This window comes from Chlamydotis macqueenii, chromosome 2, assembly GCF_036417535.1.
Source record: "Chlamydotis macqueenii isolate bChlMac1 chromosome 2, bChlMac1.mat, whole genome shotgun sequence".
Lineage (NCBI taxonomy): Eukaryota > Metazoa > Chordata > Aves > Otidiformes > Otididae > Chlamydotis > Chlamydotis macqueenii.
This window is the reverse complement of record NC_141557.1, coordinates 21,470,474-21,480,594: the sequence shown is the minus strand read 5'-3', so window position 1 is coordinate 21,480,594 and position 10,121 is coordinate 21,470,474. Positions and strand designations below refer to the sequence as shown.

Genomic DNA, 10,121 nt, shown 5'->3' with positions numbered 1-10,121 from the left:
ATAACCTCAGTGCATAACTGCTTCTCTGTCGCTCTCCTCTTGCCTAGCCAGCTTTTTCCAGACAGCTCCCCTTCCAAGCCAGGGATGAGGAAGAGGCAATACTTTGTCTGGGGCAGCACTCATTTATTCTGTACCTGGTCCTAGTCACCAGGCAGTGCTGCTCTTCCAGTGTTTAGCTGTTCATCAGCTAAATATTTGAGATGGCAAAGCTTATTCTAAGATGCTTTCTTTCCATAGCAGAAATCACACTGCTGCTTTAGCAATTGCTCAGGTTATGAGGATACATTTGCATCTGCATCACTCATACACAATTCCAGCCATTAGCACAGCGAATAAAAGATAAACTCTTTGGTTTTGATCATATAGAAAAAAACCTGTCATGCTATGGCAAGGAGAGAGGCCGCAAAGATGCAGATCTTTGGGCAGAAGCCACTTGGTGGGCTGTGAAGCCAAGTAACAACGTTCAGTTCTAATCCTCTGTTCTGGCTGCAATAAAATTTGGCAATTGAAGTTCAGTCCCTAGAGGGCCCTAGAGGATAATAATCCAAATCATAAACCAGCTGCATTTCATGAGACAGTCACCTTCTATTTTGAGAAGTCACAGTAAGCAGCACAGAAGCTATGTGGCCTTCTTCTGTCCAAAAGTAAAAAGTAAATGCTTTGAAGGAAAGTGCTTTCTCTGAACGTCATCTGTTCAAAATTTGTCCACTACAAGTATCTGTGTATGTGTCCTACAATCAAAACCCTATTAAGGAAAAAACCCACATAAACAAGCCACTAACCATGTCTAAAGGGCTACCAGATGCACATCTACTAGGCAGGTACCTGTGGTCAGTATTTTGTATGAAAAGCTTTTGCATCAGTGGTTTTAACATTTTCAATTAATCACTGTTTTCTAGTTTAATAGTTATTTTTAGTGAAAAAATGTAACAATTTTTGTTTCTTGGTTCCTTTCCTTGTTTGATTTTTCTCCAATAAATAATTTAGAAATTTCAAGTCATGAGAAGTAACAGAAGAAGATGGTTAACTGTATTGCCATATAGGAATGGAAAAAATTGAAATAACATGAAGGTATTATTTAAGGAATACGTATTTATACATGCACCAATGCCCCAAGCCCCCATACCTTTTTTTAAGCACAGCTTGCTTTTTTCCCTTGTATCATTTTAAGGAACTGCCCATATTTCTACTGACAGTTGCTAGCACTTCTGTAGAGAGATTAGACTAATGCATTGTCTACATACTTTTGATTGTTAAGCCTCAGGAATTCAAAAAGGAAAAAAAGAAATCACAATTATGCCTAATAAGTCTTTATTTTCAAACAGAAACTGCAAAAATATTCTATTACAGAACAGGTAACAAGTGCAGAATTCTAAGTATGCATTCTAACAGTGAAACCATTGCCTCCTTGACAAGAAATCATTAGGCACTTAAAACATGGAAACAAAGTACAAATTAAATCAGCCGTAGCAGATGACTCAACAATACAACTTCATCATAGTTTTCTGTAATAAAAGCACACACACGCTTGAGGGGCTTTCTGTGCCTCCTCCTAAATCCTGCGCAGAGACACTTCTATGTTACGCTGCTCACATTCTACTCAGACAATATCAAGTTCACATCTGAAAACATAAATAATTTCAGTGTTGAGAGAATTTGAAAGAACCTTTTTGGAACCAGCAGTAGCAGAGCCTACGCTAGCAGCTTCACACAGAGCTTGGCGCACGTGGAGGAGCACAATTATACCAGCTCCAAGGAGGGGTAAGCTCTGCCTGGCCAACTGCATTGGAAAGAATGGACCCAAAATGTACGCAAACAACATGTATTTTAAGAGACAACAAAACCTCTGGGCAAAAGCGACTGTGGAAACTTTATGACATTACATTTTGACACATGGCACAGTCTCTGAAAAGAAAAATCACGTGTTTGCCATCCCTTAGGAGCAGCCCTGTGTAGAACCTCTCTATTCGCTCATCTTCTCACTTGTAGCTCTTGAACTGAATCAGAAACAGAGGCAGCCTCTCAGACCCACCTCAGAAAAGTAAATCTCAGAAGCAAGTGTCCAAATGACTAATGAAAATAACCTTCTAGAAATCAGCCAGATACCCTTAAAAATGATTTGGGGTTGTACCACTGTGTTTTTAGGTAACATTATGTACCATCCCCTGCAGTTTACTCTGGTAGCATAAAATATAATTAATATTTTAAATAATTTTCATTAGATACTCAAAAGAATATTAGAACATTAACATAAAGAATATATGAAAATACACAGAAATTTCAGCTATGATACTTCAATTTCACAAGAATTTAAGAACGGGTTTGTACCATTAGCACTAAGAACAAATACACCAAGGCGGAGGTGTTTTTAGGGAATCACCTGACAGCTGAGCCAAGAGCTGACAAGCTGGCAGGCTGCTGAACTACAGACTCCTCTTGTCAGGGACCAAAGTGAACAGTGAGGGATTTAAAGCCAGCAATTTTGTTGTAGACTAGACTGTCCTGTCACAACCATTAGCATGATTCACTCTGACGGCCTCTTGTCATGACACCATGAATTCATGGTGAGATCATTAAATACTTCCAGCACACAATTGTCTGAGTTTTCTCCCTCACTGGAGAAAAGTGGGATGAAAAAAAGACAAGACAACAGTACCGGGCACAGCAATAAACACCGATGTGCTGTACTGTGTTGCTGAAGCTACATCAGGATTTAGCAAAAGACAGATCTGACTGTTTATTTGATGGCAACACAAGGATGTCACTCCTCACATTTAACCTCAGGGGCTAAAAAAAAAATATTCCAGCAGTTCTGTTATTTGCAATAAAGAAGCACAGCCAGACTTTTCATCTTTAAACAAGTATTTGCCAACACCTGCCACTGACGGACAGTTATTGCCAACACACAGAGGGCTGCGAGCTCAATAAATTACCACACATCACAGCTACTGTGTGGAGCCCCTTGGTGTACAGCAAATCCAGGCTGACGCACTCCCATCGGGTTAAACTCTTGTCACATTGCTTGAATTTGCTCAACACCAAGAGCACACTGACAGGCTGCTACCCTAGCTGGACCCACGCATGCTAACCCAGTAACCTGGGGTCATTCCCTGGTGAGCCGGCGTTCCCAGAATAGGAAAACATTCTGAAATGCGACTTTATGAAAGGAGACTGCTAAATAACAGCAATACTTCCTTTGTTTAGTGGCATGCTGCAGATCGTTTCATGCTCTAGTTGACCATTAGGATAATTTAAGGCCAATTAAGAAATACTTTATGAAAATCTGGAACAAAGCTTAATAAATACAAATCTGCCCACACATTGTGCTCTGTAGCCGAAAGCGCCAAGTGGTTTCTCCAGCGTACCCTGAGAGATCAGCAGCCTTTGAAACTTGGCTGTCCAGAAGTTCAGAGAAGGATAATGTTCCTACCTAAAAGGACAGAATTCAAAATGCAGAGAGTGAGGCTTTATAGGGTAAATACATATCCCTTTGTCACCATTCTTGGCTAGCAGATCCAGAGATTAAAGAGATCAGCTGCTGAACTACCACAAGACGAAGGATTACCCAGCTGTGAGTATTTCAAACTAAGACATATTTAACTAACAAGCTCTTGCGTAAGAAGTCTACTGCTTCAGAATGTGCAACAAATGGCTATCAGCTGTTTAAAATAAAGCTGTTCCAGCATAAGCACTCCACAGAATATTCCTTGGGCTTGATCTCACACAGACTCTTGTACACAGGGGGGCATGTGCTTTACCGACCTGAGAATTCCTGGAGGAGCTACTGCATGGATGTTCAGGCTCTCACTCCACAGATTCGTCACATGAGAGCAAGTAACAGGACAGAGAAAGATCTCCAGGCCAAATGTTTTTTAAACACAGATTGCCGTGTCAGGCTGTAGCTCCATCACAAAGTCTGTGCAGGGTCAAGGTCAAAGCGATCAATTAACCCTGACCAATTAACCAATCCAGATACTCACTTTGGATAAAATCAAATAATACATAACAACAGGATATTTTTTTTTCCTGGTAGTTTGGGAAGCCCACAGAAGGTGCTAGGTCACCTAGATCATTAGTTTCTTTTCCGGAATCACACAGGACAGAGAATTTCATCTTGACTCAAGCATGGCAATATGTTCAGACATCTCACTACTGTACAAAGAAAAGAGAATCAAAGTGAGATTTACTGGTCTCAAAGCTGCCAGTCCTTGTGCAGCTCTGTGCTCTGCAGATGCTGTTTGAGATGCTGGGATTAGCAGAGACTGAAAGCACAGATGTGGGGGAATAACGAGCAAGTTCATACAAGTTTACTATCTCTGAACTGAGAAATAGTATTTACAGTCAAAAGTTTTTTACAGTTATCATTTCAGAACCTGCCAATGGTGGATAGCTTGCTAAAATGACTGTAATGGGAAAGACAGAAGGGGAAGCAACAACCAACCAGTGCAGGTACCTGGAGTCCTTAGGTGCCTTCTGTCACCATGGGGAGAGACAGGCTCCTGCCCGCCAGGATAAGCTCCTGCAGGAGCTCCCTCCCTTCTGACTGGGTAGGTCTCCAGAGATGTTACCTTCCTGACTTGACCGAGGTTTCAGGGGATCACTGGGCCTGTCCAACAGCCATCAGATAACAAATGGCCCCCGCTGTATCCCTACAGTCCCACCTGCATGGTCTTCTTTACTTTGACTCTGAATTCCCCTGGCTCTGTTGGCATGAACCAATTCTCTCTTTTTGTTGCCATGTCAGGTATTTGCCAGCTCCATGTGCCAAAACAGCTCAGTGCAGGATCAGACAGGAGCCAGAGACAGCACGAAGGAAGGGGGGGAGTGCAAGAATAAGGACTGGGCTGTGGAGCCAACCATTACAGCAGCTACAGCCCAAATTCAGCACCTCCAGTTAGGCAATGTGAATATCCCACCATGCTGCCTTCCTTGAGATGCAAACCGAGCCATTTTAAGTATGTTTTACTATGCTGCAAGCATAGCAGCACCTGATTCATTGCCACAGAAACTCCCTAGCAGACACTAAACAGGACTACATAACGCCCCACAGGGGGAGGAGGAATTACCAGCCTGAGGCAGCACTGGACCCTAAAGGCAGATGAAATACTACAGATTCAGAGGGGAAAAAGGCATAGAAGCAGCCAAGCAGGCTTCAGTCTAACGATGCTGTGAAGCAGTCATGTGCAAGGACACTGCCAGCCTCTGCAAAGGTACAGTGGAACTATTAGCACGTTGTCAGTGTTTCTATCTTTAGAAAACTATTTAATCTCAATATTCACTCCACAGCATGTGACAGCATTGGAAGCCCACAAACCCTAAAAATGTTTACTCCTCATGTGAAGGAGAGGGAACTGAAAGGCCTTTCTTAACATTTGGTCAAGAATCCTTAATCAAAACTGCACTTGGCTCGGTCTTGCACATGTGTCACAAACATTCCCAGCCAGGTACAAAATCTGTTTATTCATCATTATTCATCTGGCACGGATGTAAAATAAATGAGAAATTACAGATGTAAAACAAATGAGAAATAATTTATTTGGCTACCTGAGAAAACATCCTTTGCCACAGTGAGTGTACTTCAGCAAGTCTTGATCAATCCAACTGCACCGTGTCACACAGGAACTCCGCTATCAACCTGCCCAGCCTGTGCGCAAATTAACACGACGTACCCACCAAGCACACAGCAGCGGTAACTAGAATAAAGCCGAGTACAAGGTCTGCACTCCTGTGGAGTGGATGCAATTAACATCTCCTCGTAACTTCCTGGCTGGAGCAAGGCCTGAGAAAGCAACATTAAAAATAGGTTCTTAATCCAAAGTCTAATAGCGCATATTTTTATTCTAGGAGGAATTAAGAGTATTTGTAGGAATACTTGTCAGTCCTGTGCTCCACACAAATCACTGAGAGCTTTGAGAGCACAGAGGATCAGGTCTTCAGGTCAACGTCAAGTTTAAACTTTGCTGAAACAGCGCTAAAAAGTCAAAGTGTCTGTCCGTGTTACAGAGCTTTCCGTTTGCTCTCATTTCTGAGTGCTACATCACACTCCTTCAGTCAAGACCTCTTTTTGTCAAGGAAACTACAATAGGTTTCTTCTTTTCGTCTAAAGCCCTCTTGAATAACCTTTCCAGGTACTAATACACGTGTGTTATAAATAACACAGCTGCACAGAAATAGTCCAGAAACACAGTAACTTCAGCTCTTTATGGTGTGTCATGGTACACTGTATATATTTATTCACTGAGATAATGCAATACAGTCCTAACTAACAGACCCTTTTGAAAAAAGTTGCCTCACCACTGCAAATAGATTTCATTTTTTCCCCTCCACATCTTCTACTTACACACAACCAGGTTTTGCCACTTCACTCATGCCGAGTAGTTCACTGAATTTAATCTGAGCAATGAATGATCTGCCTCGCCTCTACGTACACGCAAAGCACTTGCAGTTGTTCTAGACAGAATTCAAGAACCTCTCAATCTCTAAAAGATGTACGATTTTTTCCAAGTCAAGCCATGTAGCTGCTACCCAGCCAATATAATCTCATTGCACTACACCAGACTGGAATAAACGACAGCCCTTGCCTGAACACCGGTGTGTCTTTGTCTCCCCAGATGAAATATGATGTGGTTCTCCTGCTGGGCTGTTTGCATCACCCAAAGGACAAGTACATCACTTTGCACAGCTTTCAGCTACAAACACTCAGGGGCAGTTTACGTGTGTGATTTATGGTGTAGGAGGAGCTCTTCTGGGAGCAAATTTGACTCTGATCTATAATTAGGGTCTTGCAGTAAGCAATCATCCATAACACTCGTAACATGGATGCAGTGTCTTGCAGCAGCCAGCTCTCTGCACATAAGCAGCAGATGCCTGTGGCCAGAAACTGGCACAAATTTCACTGCTAGTGACGAAAAAATGTGGACGTGTGGTGCTGGAACCATAACAGATCACAGTAAATCAAACCCTTGTGCTCACTCCTTTCAGTCACCAGCTGGTAACGCAGATGTACCCATCAACTCAATTCTGATGTCTTTGTTTCTGTTAAAAGCCCTACTGACATTCAGAGGTCCACTCCTGTATTAGCGGTGTCATTCAATGCCTCTAAGCACTATCTAATTTTTTAAAACTTTACTTTGCCAAAAATTTACTTCATTTCTGGTACATGCAGCTAGGATTTATTGACATCTCTGCTCAGGCAGGAGTAGTATTGGATTCTGATATCACTATCCTGGAAATGGATCAAGATGCTGAATGTGTTTCAACTAACAGATGTGGAGCCATAACAATTGATTCTAATATTTTCAGGATTGTTTATGTTAATATAAAAGTGCTGCAAGGTAAGCTTTCAAATATTACAACAATATAGAAATGCTCTGATAAAGTATCAGTCTAAAAGTTTTTTTTTAACCTTATTTTAAAAGGTTCAATTCATTTAAGTAGGATTTTTTTTTTCAGATATAATCCTCAATGAGTGGAATACTGAATGCTCTTTAAATCAGCTGATTGGGGATTTAATGCTACAGTGGCAAAAGGAGTTTTAGCAAACAGAACCTCCGATAGTATCTGACTGTAAAAGAAGGAGAAGAAGGACACTCTATCTTTGAACTGATCGTTCAATAGACTCTTAAAAAAGCCACTGAAACTCTTCTTCTAACAGAAACTAGTTATTACAAATTTTTGTTGGGTTTTTTTTTTTTTTTGGTTGGTTGGTTGTTTTTTTTTTCCTGCAGTAAAACACATAAGCAATAACATACAAGCAGCCATAGCCAGGGGAAAACTGCTTGTCACAGCTCCTGTAAATGTTAACATGATTCTTTCCATTGGGCTGATATTTCACTTTCTTTTGTTGCAGGATGTTGCTCCACAGGTATTCCTGACCATATGGAAATGTAAAGCAGAAGAACTGTATGGGTTTTAAATTAAGTGACTGTAGGGTCTTTTCTCATATGTCCTGGTATAGGAGAAGAACTCGGGGTTGATTGTAAGAGGAACATTCTTCAAATAATGCTTAGCACAGTTTCCTTATCTGTAGTCACATATAGATAGGAGCTATGCTAGGTGAAAAAGAAATAGAAGAAATGGTAGATTTGGTACCAATCATTTTTCTAATGAAAGGTCCATCTCTTACGTCAGCCGAGATACAGATCTGGGATTGCAGGAATGTGTGCAAAGTCACACCCTACCAGAACTCCGGGGATTGCAGCATGGAACCTAGTTTATTGTCCTCATTTGGAGCTGAACTGGGCCTTAGACAGGAACACAAGCATGAAGAGAGGTTTAAAAACAATTATACACTCTGGTCCTTCTTGTTCACAAAATTAACATAATTCACATGAGTGATCCCATTAAATCCACAGCATTATCTACTGCCCACAAAATGAAATTCCATAAACCACTTGAGTATCTCTAACCCGAGGAATTTTTTCATCTGTACACTCTGGGACAAACTAAGAATGACAAGGCTTTGAATTAATTACTCCTCTGTAGCTCTTCTCGTCACCTTTCTCATGTAGACAAATGCTAGAGTTTATAGGATCAAAGTCTTAATTGAAAATGTTCACTGCAACTCATGCAGCTACCATACAGAGACTACTGCCTGTATTATGTGACATTAACAAAACCAGGGATCTTATGTCAAAATGTTTTAATGATACTTTAAGAAGCAAAACATGACGAATGTCACATAGTGCCACCATCCTGAGATTGTGCTTTGCTATGATTAAACCAATAGTCAGGAGTTTCAGAATTTCCCAAATAAATGTTATTTTGTATTTTAAAAAAATGATTACTCAAAATTCAGAAATGTAGCAGTCACTGTGTGAAAAATCACTTCCTTTCTCCCCAGGTGTAAAATACTTCTCTATTGTAATAATGCAGTTTAATGCTCACAAAATCACATCAGACCAAATCCAACACCGAACTGCTGAGATATACACAAATTGTCTCCTTAGGATCATCACCCTGGAATTAAAACAATAAAACATGTTATTGATCTTTCTTGTATAGTAGGAAAACTGATTGTTATATTCAAAACAAGCCAAATGTCCTTCCACATCTGCTTTGTCAGCCTGATTTCAGAGTGGGAATCTATGACATTTATTATACAGTATCATAGGCTCACAAAATTCTCCCCGTTAAGCTGGACTGCTAGTGATGTAGCTCAGGCACCTGCTCTTTCTAAAGGAGGACTCCTTCATTGGAACACCCCCAGAACTGCTCACACTCACCCCACCTGCACCACCCACTTCAGGCTTCCTAAGCTAACCAAGGCTGGGTCTAACCAGTGTCTTCACGTCTTCATGGGACACATCCACTACTAATCTGAATATGGATATGTTCTAAATTACATTCTCTTAATCATAATTTGAAATAGCTACAGATTTAAATGATTCTGTTTCTTCAACAGGCTAGTTCTGCTGTGGAAAAACAAAACCAAACCCTTCTAGATCTGTAAATACTTTTTCATTTGAAATGAAAAATGAAATCTAACATAAATCCTAATTTGATTTAATTTGTGTTTTTCTATTCTAGCGAGTCTTAAGTAAACCAAAAGCAACTTATCTCCACTTGTTTCATTACTGACATTATTCTTAACACTTAAACTTAGTTAGTGGCTGAACACATGAGCAAAGCTGTACTGCATGGGCACTAAAGCAGAAGACCTTTCTTTCAACATTGTATACATCTATAATTTAATGCTGGATAATATTTGTCCAAGTCAAGGATAGGCTGAAATCTGGCTGCCTGACAGGAACCCAGAGGTGTTCTTATTTTCAAAATGTGGTATCATTTTTCTCAAGGTAATTAAAAGTGAATTGTGGTGCAGTTCATATTTCTCTAGCTACATTGAGACACCACAAGCATAGAAGAATTTCAGCAGAATTTAAGCTCATGTTGGTTTCTTACTGCTATAAATAGGTTATTTATAACAATTATATTTATAAATAGGTTATTTATAACAGTATTTATCACTTGTTTGGATTGTATCAACTTTCAAGATTAAAAAGACATCACACACTGACAGAGCATTATTCTCTTTGATGTTAATTCCTCAGCAAGAAAGCAGGCAGCTGCCTGCTTTACAGGATTCTGCCTTGCCAGCTCCACCTTGAGCGCAGGGCTGC

At 40.4% G+C, this 10,121-nt stretch overlaps 1 protein-coding gene across 1 annotated transcript in view; it reads right to left on the bottom strand.

Annotated features, from left to right (window-relative positions):
- Positions 1–5,877: 5,877 nt before the first annotated feature.
- ST8SIA6 (ST8 alpha-N-acetyl-neuraminide alpha-2,8-sialyltransferase 6) overlaps positions 5,878–10,121 on the bottom strand; it is a 42,034-nt gene continuing 37,790 nt past the window's right edge. The window contains exon 9 of the mRNA XM_086741543.1: positions 5,878–8,958. The gene's annotated coding sequence lies outside the window, so the exon portion shown is untranslated. The remainder of the gene's footprint in view (positions 8,959–10,121) is intronic.